Below are 15063 nucleotides of genomic sequence, written 5' to 3'. Positions count from 1 at the left end.
AAAAATAAAAAATGGATTTTTGGTTTCAACTACAAGAAGTAATGTGTTCACAGAATTATTATGTTGAATTAACATTTATTAAGTGATTACTATGTGCAAGACTTATTTTCCATGCTATCTAACCATCTTTATTTAAAAATTTGATCTTAGACAATAAATTTCATATTAAAAAATAAAGGTTTATAGATTATAACTTTAAAAAATAAATTCTAACATGTAAAAATAAATTTGATTTTAATACTTCCCAGCTTCTAAAAAAAAAGTGACAATTTAATGGGAAAAAAAACTACTTTTCATCTGTATTTAGTTTTAGTGCTATTGAATAAACCTTCCCTATTTAATATTCTTTATGACAGTGCTTCTTTATTTTTTTATAGTTTATTTTACATATTTTGAGTGACAGAAAGAGAGCAGGGGAGGGCAGAGAGGGAGGGAGAGAGAGAATACCAAGCAGACTCCACACCGTCAGCATGGAGCCAGACATGGGGCTTGAACTCATGAACCATGAGATCATGACCTGAGCCAAAATCAAGAGGCAGACTCTCAACCAGCTGAGCCATCCAGGCATCCCACAACAGTGCTTCTGAGAGTACGACTCTCCAGATTCTCCTCTTGCCTCTCTGATCACCTGATTCTCTTCTGCCTTAATCTCATAACATACTCACAACCTCTGCTTCTCTGTCATAGGGAAACTCATTTCTGTGAAATGATGTGGTGGAAACATTGTTTTATTCTATTTTGCATATTTATATTTTCTCACAATTACATACCCACTTACAAATCAGAAAAAAAATATTTTTTTTTCATTTTGAATTAAAAACAATTTGGAGAAATGTTTTAGGAAGAAGAAAGAAAAGAGATTCAGAAAATATTTGTGACAATCAATTTAAAAAGCAAACAAAACAAAACAAAAAACACCCTATGAGATGCATTCAAACTATGACTTCCCTAAATAACTTATATGTGTATACAAAACATTACAACACCTACAGAAAAGAAAAATACAAAATAAAAAAGTCAAGTTTCTATATATTATTACTTTGAAATGTTCTAAATAAAAAAGCATAAAAATAACAGTTCTTATTTTGAAAATAACAAACTCATTATTCCAGTGAGTCAGGGTAATTTTGTAACTTATCCATTAAAAAAAAATGAGTCTCCTCTTTTTTTTCTTTCTTCTTCTTCTTCTTCTTCTTCTTCTTCTTCTTCTTCTTCTTGCATTAGGTTTGCCTGAGAATTGGGACACACCAACTTCTAATATATCGGCCCATTGTGAACAGCTTGAGAAGCTGTATATAGTAAGGAATATCACCAAAGCCAGAGGGAGGGCGACCTAAGAGAAGCCATGATCTGTTCTTTTATTTTCCAATGCTGAATATAAAAATCTAGCACATCACAGTAGTGAGAACACAGATAATATAGATTCAGAAAAGAAGTGGGAGAAGCTAAAATTATTCTTTTCCAGGACTCTATTTCCATATCAAACAAAATGAACTTCAATTATGTGTAGAACACAGTCGATGACTTTTCCTCTCAGTTATTTGGGCACAGTATAAGAAAATCCTTACCAGAAGTCTATGTATTTTAAAAGAGACTTTGGTAGCCTGTTAGAAACTGGTACCAACATCAATCTGAGAAATAAGGCAGTGAGTGCAGTTTCCACTTGGGTTTAGGAGATTCTTCAACACTTTTGTAAATCATAAAGGTGAGGGGAAGATTACCTTCAGCGTACACATACCTGTCTCTTGGAGAAAAGATGTCTGGAGAACTGACATTTTTGTACTCCCTACATTCAACTGGAAATGTCACCTCTTTCAGGAATTATCTGACAGTAAGTAAGTAGATGTCATGAACTCAGATGTCCAATCCCCAGTTCTACTCTCCCTATTTCTTTTTCCCTTCTTTCTCTTCCCCTCACGCTCTATTCATGCACACCCTCAACATACATATTCTGATTCACTAAACTATATACAGACAGCAGGGCTGGTGGGTGATTCATGTCACTGGTACCATGCATGGGAGGTATTTTCCTGGACAGGATAAAGTGAAGAAAGACACTAAGCATCTGTTACAGCCAGATCAGATTCCATCATCATCCTCTAGTTTGGAGGGTATAGAGGAAGTCACTGCCTCCCATCTGGATGATGGCAATAAATAATGTGTACAAACTTTTAGAGGAGAACTTTGCAATATCCATCAAAGGCCTTAAATATGTTAATTCATTTTTATTGCCAAATAACCTCCCTTCTAAGATTTATCCAAAAGCAATAGTCTCAGATGTCCCATCTGTGAAGATGTTTACTGCAATGTTTGCATAATATTGAAAAATTATAATAAATCTAAAAGCCTAACAGTCAGGGTTTCAGTAAATAAAAAATGAAAATATAATGAAAAATTGAGTGGTATTTAAAGAATTAGAATTTTTAGGGGCTCTGGGCTGGGTCAGTCAGTTAAGCAACTGACTCTTGATCTCAGCTCAGGTCTTGATCTCAGGGTCATGAGTTCAAGCCCCATATTGGGCCTTGCATTGGGCATAACGCCTACATTAAAAAAAAAAAAAAAAAAAGACTGCTTTTAAAGACTATTTAATAAATTATAAAAGCTTATAATGGACAATTAATGTATGTGTTACACATACACATACATGTATATTCATCTCAATTTTTTAAATGTACATAAAGTCTGAAATTAAAGGCACAATATATTTAATGAAGGTTATTCACAGCTGAGGGATCATGGGTTACTTTTATTACTTTTTTTATACCTTTCTTTATTTTCCAAAAAATTTTTAAAATGTTTATTCATTTCTGAGAGAGAGAGTGTGAGCAGGGGAGGGGAGAGAGAGAGGAGGACAGGGGATCTGAAGTGGGCTCTGTGCTAACAACAGAGAGGCCAATGCAGGGCTAGAATTCACAAACCATAAAATGATGACTGGAGCTGAAGTCGGATGCCTAACCAACTGAGCCATCCAGGCACTCTTCTTTATTTTTCAAAGTTTTAAATCTGTTTTTAATGTTTATTTATTTTTGAGAGAGAGAGAGAGAGAGAGAGAGAGAGAGACAGAGCGTGAGTGGGGGAGGGGCAGAGAGAGAGGGAGATGCAGAATCAGAAGCAGGCTCCAGGCTCTGAGCTGCCAGCACAGAGCCCGCCATGGGGCTTGAACCCATGAACCATGAGATCATGACCTGAGCCGAAGTTGGACACTTAGGCGCCCCTATTTTTCAAATTTTTATAATGAAGATATCATGCATTTATTATCCAAAAAAAGTACTTTGAAAAGATGCACTTAAATTTATTTGACTTGAACTTAATACATTTAATAAAATCAATCAATATTTATTCTATGTTTAATTTAAATTTTTGAGAAATAATATTACCATATTTCCACTTACCAATATTAGTATGATTTATTTGACTTGAACTTAATACATTTAATAAAATCAATCAATATTTATTCTTTTTGTGTTTAATTTAAAATTTTGAGAAATAATATTACCATATTTCCACTTACTAATATTAGTATGACTGCATCTTCTTTTCAATATTGCACATTGGCCTCATGTTAGATGATACTTACACAACTACTGAAAACAAAAAGTGAAGGTAGTATCCTCGTATCTAGGATTTCTTACAGTTGAAATAGATGTAAAAGTATTTATTCTGTACTCTCTTCCTATTACCTATTTTCTATGCATGTATGCATGTACTATCTATGTATCTATCATCTGTTTTTTTCCTCATACATTTTCCCAGTCAAAGCACTGTCAGCTTCCAGTTCATGACAATGGTTATCCCATGTTTTATCATCCCCTAGTTTCCAAATTCCCATTGCAATGAAAACAAAGATGGACAAGAGGACAAAGTTTCATATCATTGAAAACCAGAGAAGACACTGAAGAGTTTTTGCAAATCCGAAGAAGAGAGAAAGACAAGTTTCCCCTGGTGAGAAGATTAAACCAGAAGCCACAGCCTACACTCATCTGAGAATGTCAGAAGAGAGAAAGAAACATTTCTGTCCAGCAGAGAAGTCACAGAGTTGGCCCACAATTAAATAAGTCAGAAAACAAGTTGATAAGGATTATTCTACCCAACAATGTTGCAAGGCATATTTCCCCGCTTCCTCCTCTATATTCAAGTGTGAAGCAGTGGGATTTATCTCCAGGCTAAATTTAACCCCAGACTAAACCAATAAAAAAAAATCTCTGAATTAATTGAGATAAGACCACCTATGGTGTTCATTTCCATTTTTACTAGAAGCAGGGCAGGTTAATTTACTACCTTTTTCTCATGTGTTTTGAATTTCGATTTCTATTTCCTTTTTTTTTTTTTTTTTTTTTTTTTTTTTGAGAGAGAGAGACAGAGAGCAGAGGAGAGGGGCAGAGGGAGAGAGAGAGAATCCCAAGCAGGCTCCATACCCAGCACGGAATCCTATGCAGGGCTTGATTCCATGACCTTGGGATCATGACCTGAGCCAATATCAAGAGTTAGACAGTAACTGACCAAGCCACCCAGGTGCCCCTCTTTCTATTTTTTTTAAGTTTTTATTTACTTATTTTTAGAGAGAGAAAGAAAGAGAGCGTGAGTGCACATGAGAAGGGAAGGGCCAGACAGAGAGAGAGAGAGAGAGAGATAGAGAGAGGGTCCTAAGCGGGCTCTATACTACCAGTGCAGAGCCTGATCTCTCATAAACTGTGAGATCATAATGCGGGCCAAAATCAATTTGGATGTGTAACCAACTGAGCCACCCAGACTCCTCCCATATTTCTAATTTAAATGTGTTACATTTTCACTGAATAATTTCTCAAATTATTTTGGTAAGTAATTGGGTATAAATTATAAAGCAGCATATCAAAAGCTGCTGTCTGTAAATGCAATATGATTTGATATGTCATAAGAAAAAGTTCTGTGGCTAAATTTGGAAAATGCTGGAGTAGGAAACAAATTTCTCTGCCCCTGGACAATTAGGGACTTTACACATTTAAGAGTTTGACAGAATTGATATGTAGCAGACCCTGAATCTGCTAGATCACAAAACTCTTCTGTTGTTGCTGTTTTATTTTGATAATGCCAGAAATGATAAATTATGAAATATTTCAAGCACACAGAAAAGTGTAGAAAGTATTAGATTTAACAAACTTTAACAGTTTTCCATATTTGCTTTGGACTTTTAACTTTTTGTTTTTTGAAGAAATAAGAATATTCGGTTAGGGTTGAAGCCCCCATCACTATTCTCAATTCAATTATCTTCACTTCCCCACCTATTTCCCCAGGGAAACCTAAAGTCCGTACAGAACCCTTTGCATTTCACACATTAATCTCTCCTATGTTCTTCAGAAGACACTCTGGAAACACTGGTTTGAAGAACAAAGTGGAACAATTGTTTGATGCTAAAATGATAAAACTGAACCTATTTACATAATATTAATTACCCTTGTGCCCTGTGGCTTTGCTAAATTCTCTTACTGGACCTGGTATTTTGGTAGATTATTTAGGATTTTCTATAAAGGTGGACTCTTCTTGCCTTTTCCTTGCCCATATCCTAAAATGTAGCAAACCAGATACATACACAAAGCCTACAGGCATTCCTCCCCATCAAGGCAGGATTTGTTTGGGAAACAGACCCACATAAGGCAGAAGCAACCCTGAATAACAGCAACATAGTCTTTCATTCAAAATTATTAACAGATAATTAAGGATGAATTGGTAATCAAAGATGACCAAAAACATAAAACTGAAGGATTGGGATGAACAGACCAAACTCCTAACTCTAGAAGAAAGAAAAAAATTGTCATAGAGTAATATGAAGGGGTTAAAATTAGTATTCTCAGAGAGATTTTAGAAGATAATCTCTTACTGAAAAGAATAGGCTATCAAAAAAAAAAAGGGGGGGGATCAAAAAGAATAAAAATTCTCGAAGGCATGACCATCAAAATAAAATTTTTGATGTAATATTTGCTGAAAAGAAATAGAAGTCAGAATTTTAGTTACCTTTCAATGGTACGTTACCAGGATGGGGCACAAGTGAGAATTCTCAGGTATGGAGATGCTCTATACTTGGTCTGTGTGATGGTCACACAAGTACATATACACGAAAAAATTCATAGAATTCTATACTTTAGATTGCCTAATACAGTAGAGTAAAAGAGCAAAGGAAAACTCACAATAAAATTCACAAGATGTGCAATAATTTCGGGAGTCCCAGCATCAGTCTCAAAAGAGGGAGCAGCAAATGGAAGAGAGAAAATAATAAAAGAATTGAAGAAGAAACTTAATCGTGAGTCATCAGGCTGAAAAGTATGAAAGAAGTTCAGTTAAAAAGATAATTCTAGTGAAAATTTAGAACTCCAATAATAAAGACAAGTTTTGAAACAAAACTATACATTAGACCCATAATCTATATATTAGGGTAAACTGGAGACAATTGGAAATTTATTTTGTTAATATCTCTCTTTCAAAGGCATAACGTGTCACATTGCAAACTCCCACAGGGTAAGGAATGTGTCTTCTACTTTCTCTGTTAGATGAATAGGGAATACTTTTTCAGGTACCATACATGGCTGGCTTGCTGAATGTATGATTTTCAGTAATATCAAATTTCACTGAATCTGACACCAATTCTTCCATAATTAGGTTTAGAAATTGGCATTACATTATACTAACACCAAGAATCCATAGTATGGAATTAACAAATCTATTCCCTATTATTTTCTTAAACATTATGTTTTAAAAGCTCTTTTCACTTACGTTAGGTAATAGTAAGAAGGCAGTTAAGTGCTATTTGTCCCTATTGTTGCCAAAAAAAATGTGTATGTCAAAACAAAGGTATGGTCCGTTGTGGTTCTCAACCAGAGTGTATAAAAGAATCATCTGTATAACTTAAAAAAAATACAGCCACCAGGGCTTACCCAAGTAATACCAAAATAAATTTTTGGGAAGAGGTCCTAAGCTTGTCTACTTTTAAAGATTATAAATTATTGATGTGAACCCCCTTTAAGAACCATTTTAAAGCAACAAATGCATTAAATTGAAAACATCTGGTGAATACACATAACTTAGTGACCAGGTTTTACTACTTAGTAAGAGAAAACAAATTCAATTAAAGATGCCCAAAATTTTTTGGATTTTGTTTTATTTGAAGAGTAGGAAGGTAAAATATCAAAGTTTAAAAACTCCATTTTAAAATTGAAAGGGTAAACATAAAATCCATTCAAGAAAAGCACCACTTATTTTGAACTCTGAATGGATTTTATGTGTTTTATGTGTTTCTTTGAGTTAAAGAAAGAAAATCTGGATTGAGAAGACACAAGGGAGAATGAGAAGTGATGCTGAACGATGGAAGGAAGATGGTAAACCAAACAGGAAAAGAGAGCAGAAGAGGAGAGAAAGAGATGCGAGGTTAACAAAAATACCCTCTCTCCCTTAGAATACTTCCAGCTGTAAAATTCAAGACAATGAAAAAGTAAAGCAAGTTGTTCGCCATGTAAATTTTAGTTCTAATTCTCAATTTTAAACATCACTCATGTTGCTCACATCACTTTATCTCGATGAGGCCCGGAAACCACATTCTTGTATCCTTTGTTCTCTCCATTTTCATTTGACGCATGCAATACTCCTGGCTGCGGTGCCCTAGCCTCACTCATCCTTCAATCTGGTCAGCAAGAAGAAGGAAAACCTACTCCTATTGTAAAATAACCAAGAGTTACATCTATTTTTCCAAGTATTTGTTTTAAAAAGCTGATCTCTTACGGTGACTATAGTCAATAATACTGTACTGAATATTTGAAAGTTGATGAGAGAGTAAATCTTAAGTCTTCATCAAAAGGAAAAAGGAAAGAAATGTATAACTATGTATGATATCAGATGGTAACTACTTATTGCAAAGATCATTTCACAAGGTATACAAATATCAAATCATTATGTTATACAACTGAAAGTAACATAATGTAATATGTCAATTATACCTCAATTTTTTTAAAAAAAGCTGATCTCTGATCTTCTAACTTTCAGGAATGACAACATTGCAAAAAAAAAACACTAAGATACTAAAAGATATTAAGAACTAAAGAACTTTATGAATACTATTTAAGAGTGTATACACTTCAAAAAAACAATTTTTCTCTTTACGTGAGTTTCTAGTTTCTCTTTAGAGTTTCTGCAAGATATTGGAAATACAGCTCAAATTCCAAAATGTAAAATAGGGGGTGCCTGGGTGGCTCAGCTGATTCAGTATCCAACTCTTGGTAGCTCAGGTTATGATCTCATGGTTCGTGGGATCCAGTCCTGCACTGGGTCCACACTGGGTGTGGGACCTGCTTGAGATTCTCTCTCTCCCTCTCTGTCCCTCCCTCATGTGCGTGCTTTCTCTGTGTGTGTGTGTGTCTCTCTCTCAAAATAAATAAATAAACTTAAAAAATGTAAAATAGATAAAATCCTTCAGGGATAGTTAATGTATACCATGAAGAACACTTGTATTCAATACAGAAAAATCCAAACTGGTTCTAGTAGCTCACAGATAAGTAATCATCTTGACCTTGTTCTACCTTTTATAGCTATTGACTCTGTCCAGATGACTTACCTTCTTTGAGCTTCAGTTTCCTACTTTGAAAAATGTTAATAATCACTGCCTCAAAGACTGGTTAAGATTGGGATGGTATGTAGAGAGTTTTGCACATAGTTATCATGAAAAAATGGTGCTGTTAATAGTATTAACTTGTGCTTCCATTTGAATTCCTTGCTTAGGTAAATCTCATTATGCACCTGTAATTAAGAGCTATTAATTTCATCAATTTTGAGGATATTTCAGTTTATAAGAATTACTAGCCTTTTAAACATGAAACATGTTTCACACATAATGTATAATAGAAGCAGACTTTTGGTTTACATTAGTGATGCAAGTGCAAGTTCTGGAGCTAGAAAGCCTGGAGTTTGGATCCTGGGTTTGCCATTTACTAGCTATGTATGTGACCTTCGATATCCAAGATATGCACCCCTTCTGAGACTGAAATCATTGAAGCATGTAGACTAGAACCAGTTACTTTAAAAAAGATGATATTAGACACTGCAAGCAATCCTAGGATAAATATTGATTGCTCAGAGGTTTAGATTGCTACTGAATTTCCTTTATTTAAGGAAATTCCCATTAATTTATCTTTGTTGCCTTGAACTTTATATGGAGAGTTGGAAAATACGGTTTTTTAATTAGACAAAGTTATGTGGCTCAAGAGCTATAGTTAAGATTTTTTTTTTCTTTTTTGAATTTAAGGTATTTCTGAACAAGCTTAAAAGAAAATGAATTCTTCCACTTGGCTCACCTTCTGGGAAGCATTTAAATATCATTAATGGAGTCTGTGAACAGAGTACAAGAATGATCCCTTCCTTCAAGTAAGAAATGTCACAGGCAGTCTTTATAGAGTTTTAGGGACTCTGGATGCTTGGTATGGCTGCTAATAGACTACTGTTCTGAAAACTGTTTTCCTGGAGTCAAATATCAGAAGCAGCCTCCAGGAAGTTGCTTTCGGGGATTCCTTTAGTCCTCTGGGTCCTGTTTCATAGGAATACCTCCTGGTTCCTTTCACATAGGAATAACCCCTGAGAGTGAGATTAGGGCGGATTCCCGAACATGCTTGAGGTCCAAATCGGGAATCTCCCAGAAATCACTTACATGAACCCCGAAACCAATGTTTACCTAAATGACTGAAAGGAGAAAATGTGGGCTCTGCCCATTATCTTATACTGGCAAAGGTCCCAGTGGCCTCTATTGCTTTCTTGGCCCCATGGCAGCTACCTAATACTGGAATGCTAAATTGTACTTCCCAATTGATTTATTAATGTCAAAGTGTCAACTCTGTTGTGGTTCAGATAGGATATGTGTGTATTATGTCCATATAATTTTGTAATATGAATTATGCTTTGGTGATGAGTATTATCAGCATACTTTGTCTTACATATGAAATCTACATTTAAAAAATGGAATTATTCTCTTAAAATATTTCCCATAGAATTCTTTTAGCAGTAAACTTTTTGACAACTTTCAGTATTTCTTGTAGAAAGCAATTCGAATTTCTTGTTTAATTTCTTGATTAGAGGGATTCAGATAGGATTAAGATAGGACATTTCCATATATCAAGGAGGAGAAAAATTACACATTCATGACTCTGTAATAACCTCAGATTCTGTTTTATATTCTGTCATTGAGTCTCTTACCTGCAGATAACTTTGATTCTATGTATATAAAATTAAAATTGGTCCAATACACCATTTTGAAGGTCTGCCAAAATCTGAATCAAATTAGGTCAGATCTAAATTATTTAAGACAGTGGACCCAAAATAAAATTAAGTAAAATAGAATGTTTTATTGATGCTCACCGTTGCCAAGTGAAAAACTGCTTTGAAAATGTCACTTCTCTGGAAATAGTGATATTTTCCCACAGGTAGAAATTTAGGTGGAGTACCATTAATTTTTAAAGCATTCTCAAGGCACCACAGAATCTATACATGAGCATTTTCTTTTTTTTTTAAATTTTTTTTTGTTTATTTATTTTTGACAGAGACAGAGACAGAATGCGAGTGGGTTAGGAGCAGAGGGAGACACAGAAGCAGAAGCAGGCTCCAGGCTCTGAGCGAGAGGGTTAGGGGCAGAGGGAGACACAGAAGCAGAAGCAGGCTCCAGGCTCTGAGCTGTCAGCACAGAGCCTGATGCGGGGCTCGAACTCACCAGCTGTGAGATCATGACCTGAGCCCAAGTCGGACGCTCAACTGACTGAGCCACCCAGGCGCCCCTACATGAGCATTTTCAAAAGCATTGTAAAATAAATCATAGCCAACATCAGCAGTGATAACTCATGATGATATGTTCCCATGATAAGATATGAGAATGGTACTTTCCTCTTTCTCCCCAAAACTCATAATTTTGATCTAACAATGAAAAAAAAATCAGAAAAATCCCAACTAAGGGCCATCCTACAAAATACCTCATCAGTATTGGTCATGACATTGTCAAGGTCATCAAAAACAGGGGAAGTCTGAGAAACTACCATAGCGTCACGATGCCAAAGGAGATAATGATGGTTAAATGTAATGTGGTATCCTGGATGGAATCTTGGAGGAGGAAAAAAGGCAGTGGGGAAAAACTATGGAAATATGAATCAAGTAAGGACATTAGTTAATAATAATAATGTACCATTATGGTCTCATTACTTGTGACAAATGTAGCATAGGAACGTAAAGTGTTAACAGGGGAACTGAGTACGGACTCCATGAGCACTCTCCATACCGTCTGCATCAGTCTTCCATAAGTCTGAAACTATTTCAAGACAAAGAGCGTATATAAAAAAAAAAAGAAACCAAAGATGTAGAATTACACTAACATTATGTAAAGTTAACAATGTTCCATCAAATTTGAGTTGATCGAGTAAATATATTGCCATACATAGGGATCTATACCTAAGTGATAACAGGCCTAATTAAAATGGACTATAATTAATATACAAAAATAACATTTTCCACAGTACAAAATAACATCACTTTGATCAATAAGAGATCCATGAGAAATGCTAATCAACCTTTATGCTTGGAAGGATAATTTTCTGAAAATGTGCTCTCCTGGGTAAGGAATGAGCTTACAACTTATAAACACAGAAATAGACTGGAGTCACAATGTCTGAGTCCTAATTGTACTTGAGAGTCATTATGACTAAGGAGGCCAAAAAGTATATCTGCTAGGGATTCTGTGTGTATTTCCTTTTAGAATAGTGGCAATTTAACTTAGTGGTGTTAAGCACACTAAATATTTTTTAAGTTAAGACTTAATTATATATTGATCTTAACAATTCTGTTAAGACACAAAAGACTCTCTTTTGCTTTCTGTGTTACTTTAGAAACTGTGGGGTGACACTGAGATGAAAGAAACCGATTCGACTTAGAAATTCTCCTTCTACTGTCATGTGAATACTGATACCATGATCAAAACAAGGCAGTGGACAACTCCACGCTGGCTGTCACGGGGTTCACTTAGCCATTTCTTATAACCACAAAGGTCTCTTTGGCCACAATGGCATTTTAAAATCGTCTCCTATTGTTCATAATCTTTCCATCCATAATATCTGAAATCCCATGATAAAAAAGAAAGACATCATTAGGAGAGATGGAAGAAGTAGTGTTTACTTCCAGTATGAAATGTTATGATATATGCTCTCTTCCACTGGAACTGAAAAAACTTCCAGATGAGTCTTCCCAGCCTCAGTGCATGAGAAGCATATCAAGACCATACAAATCCTCTATGTCAACAAAAAGGAAGACAAAGCTGAAACATCCAAAGACAAGCAGAAGTGCCCTTTAGTCATCCAGTAGCTCTGCTATTAGGTAAGAAAACCAAAGCTGCTAGAAGACTGAATCTGGAGAATATGGGAAAAAGATAATAATTAAACCAGGTCTGGGTCCAGTCTTATCTGCTCCTTGAATATTAATTAAAAAAATCTCTGAATAGTTTTTCATTTCACTGATAGTTGAACACTTGAAAGCATCACTGGAGGAAATCAGAGACAGATACACCTTGACTGTAAGAAATACACTTAAAAATCTGGTTCCATCCTTGGTAGGATGAACATAGCACTGATGTTGCAAACCAAGATTTTTTTGTCAAGAATAAATGCTACATCACATCAGATACCAAGACAATAGGCATAAACTGGGACTGTTCTGGGCAAGCTTAGATAAATGCCCATCTTATTTTGAGAAGTTCTAGGAGAACTTAGCAAATAGGACCTAAGACCCTGCTCTTCTTTGTAATAGTTCTTTTTATGGGAGCACAGGAAACAATTGTCTTGATCAGAATTCTTTATCAGGGTATGCCACAGCTACTGTGTGCTTCTCTGAAAAGATTTTATGGCTGCACAGCAGCAATAAAATAAGCATAAACGGAACTAAAATCCTAAATTCTTGGTATTTAATTGTACTGACATCACTACTGTTTGGAAATCCTATACCTTGATTAAATGGCATCCTAGTGAGCTGCAGAGCTTGGGACCTCCAATAACTGAAGATTCCCAACTTCAGGCTGAAGGCTGAAAGCACCATGGGTCATATCCAAATACTGCTTGGAATTGCATTTAATCTGCAATAAAAGATCTGTGAAACTCCTTGACTGATTTTTTAATTTGCTGCCTTGAAATTTATGTATTATTTTGTTCAAAATAAATACATAATTTTAATTCTAATTTTGGCAAACCCTCCAATACTTCATGAATATCAGTTTATTACTTTAGAAAATTGTATAAATTTTCAAATTGCTGATTGTTCTACCTCTAATATTTTACTTTACCCTTGTCCAGTCTAGGTGGCAGTAAAACCAATTATTATAATCCATTATACTTAGGGATTTAGGTAATGGCCATATTATTTGCTTTGTTATCTGAAACTTTAAAATTAACGAAAATTTTTACATTTAGGTAGGTGGAATGGAATTAAGAGAGCCTTTGTGAATCTACATATAATCCTTTATTTCTTCAGTATATCTCCATTTGCTTTTAACTTTATATAGTTTCTTACAATGTCATCAGAAGTAAGTAGTCAAATATAATACAACCTTATCAATTAATTTTCTATCTTCATGATGGATTTATCCAGTCCATTTCACTAGAAAGCTAGTTTGAACCAGGGTAATTCTCTCCAACTCCCAAGCCCTGCTAACTCATAGTTATTCCTCATCAGTATTAAGGAGCTGTCCCTGAAAGTGAGGTGCCCTTAACGGTATCACCATTTAACTGCAGTCCATAAGTAGAGAGTTGTACTTAACTGTTAGAATTAGATGTCTCTGGGAACCTCCAAAATTATGAAATCCTTGAGAGCAGTGTAACCTTAGCTTATAACTGTGCTTGGAAAAAAGGAGACCTGCCACTTGATTTTCTGACAATATGGTAATGTATTCTGATGATGATACATTATTTATATTATATTATATTATATTATATTATATTATATTATATTATATTATCAGAGTAATATTATTCTGATATTATTAGAATAATCAGATTATTCTAATAATAATAAGATTATCAGAATAATATCCTTACAATCCAGAATACTAAAGGGAGTAAAAATATCCTTCTAGAGTGAGGGAGTTCTGTGTTTTTATCCCAGTGCTGGTTGCACGATTTGTTTAATTTGGAGAATTCATTGGGGTATACATTTAGGATATATGCATTTTTATATAAGTATATCGTACTTCATGAAAAGTTTAAAAAGATGAACGTGAAATGAAAAAAAAAACATTTTTCAAAAAATGCAAACTGAGAGAATTCATCACTATAGTAAATACACATTAAAGGAATTTATTAGGCAGAAGGAAAAGATCCTAAGAACAGAAAAATGGAAACACAGAAAGAAATGAACATCAGAATGGGTGTGTCTGAGTATATAAAACAATTTACTAGACAAAGTGAACAATGACTACACAAAGCATTAATGATATCTTACAGATTTTAATACTGTGTCAAATAAAATGCATAAATGAATTCCAGCTTGTATATTTTCTTAAATTCATCAGTTTGTATACATGAACTAGATTTCCTTTCTTCTTAACTGATTTTCAATTATTTCAGTCTATAACATTTGAGTGGTTTTATTACTAATTGTTCTCAGATTTAAAAAAAAAGTAGATGGAATTTTTCTCTTTGTGTAGAAAATAGTATCCTTGAAGATTTCAGAGTATACTGTTGTAAAATATTTCTATTTTTCAAAGTAGTCTTATTTTGAAAGACCCTTCACTAACTTAAAATTAGAGAATAAATCTTAAATGACCAACCATAAATTGAATTATTTGCAATATTATTATGTGTATTAAAATTTATTTTTAAATGCTGTCATACTAACTGCTAGCAGAATTCATGGAATACATTTGGGAATTTTTCTTTATTGAGCTACAAAAGACTAAAGCAAGAACATAAATATTATCAGTTTCCAATTGTTCAAATTACTAAATAAAAATGAAAGTAATCCTAATTTTAAGATTGCCCAATTCAACTCCACTTTGCTGCAAACCAGATATGCCCATGGCTACTCGAACAC

General features: G+C 34.4%; 1 protein-coding gene across 1 annotated transcript in view; it reads right to left on the bottom strand.

Moving 5' to 3' along the window:
- SCN9A (sodium voltage-gated channel alpha subunit 9) overlaps window positions 1-15063 on the bottom strand; it is a 166139-nt gene that overhangs the window by 102812 nt on the left and 48264 nt on the right. The gene's annotated exons all lie outside the window — the stretch shown is intronic.

Source organism: Panthera onca, chromosome C1 (assembly GCF_046562875.1).
Source record: "Panthera onca isolate mPanOnc1 chromosome C1, mPanOnc1 haplotype 2, whole genome shotgun sequence".
NCBI lineage: Eukaryota > Metazoa > Chordata > Mammalia > Carnivora > Felidae > Panthera > Panthera onca.
The sequence above is the reverse complement of the archived record's forward strand: the minus strand, read 5'-3'. Positions and strand labels throughout refer to the sequence as shown.